Source organism: Mastomys coucha, unplaced genomic scaffold (genome assembly GCF_008632895.1).
Source record: "Mastomys coucha isolate ucsf_1 unplaced genomic scaffold, UCSF_Mcou_1 pScaffold21, whole genome shotgun sequence".
Classification (NCBI taxonomy): Eukaryota; Metazoa; Chordata; class Mammalia; order Rodentia; family Muridae; genus Mastomys; species Mastomys coucha.
The window spans coordinates 182,224,208-182,224,829 of NW_022196904.1; positions in this window are offsets into that span (position 1 = coordinate 182,224,208).

Here is a 622-nt window from a genome sequence, read left to right on the forward strand (position 1 = left end):
TATAGGACCCCAGCCTGTTTTCTATTTGGGAAAGTTCACTAAGTGAGAATGGAACATGTACTCTGATGTCATGCACACTTGTGTGATGGCGGTATTTGAGGCGAAAACTTCAAGGAAAGTCAGTTTTTTGTCTCTGTATTGTTGTCTGGCACCCCAAACTCAGAGGTGGCCCAGATATGTCTTTGTACTTGTGTGTTAGGAACTCACCAAGATATCATATTTTTACAGCTAGCAAGAGAAAATTTGGACATTGTTTTCTGACCTTCACCAAAGTTTCTAAGTATCTTAGTTTAATGTTTTAAGTACTAGAGAGTAATTGTAAGGTTTCTCTGTAAGACATTAGTTGAAAGAGTTAGGTCAAGATTTTCTTCTGTCTGTCTCTAGCAAGAACCAAAGAATTAGCATAAGAATATCTCAACAGAGAGGGCTCTATTCTTCTTTTTCTTGCTCTACACCTGGCTTTTAGAAGTCAGGTGACCTTGGATGTGGGGGTCGTTTTGTCTACGTGACTTCAGTCTAGCACTAGGACTGGAAGAAGAAGGACTTGGACTTGTATGTAGGACTAGCACTAGAACTTAGATGGGGTAGGACTCAGATTCATGTACCCGCATTCCCCCGGGCC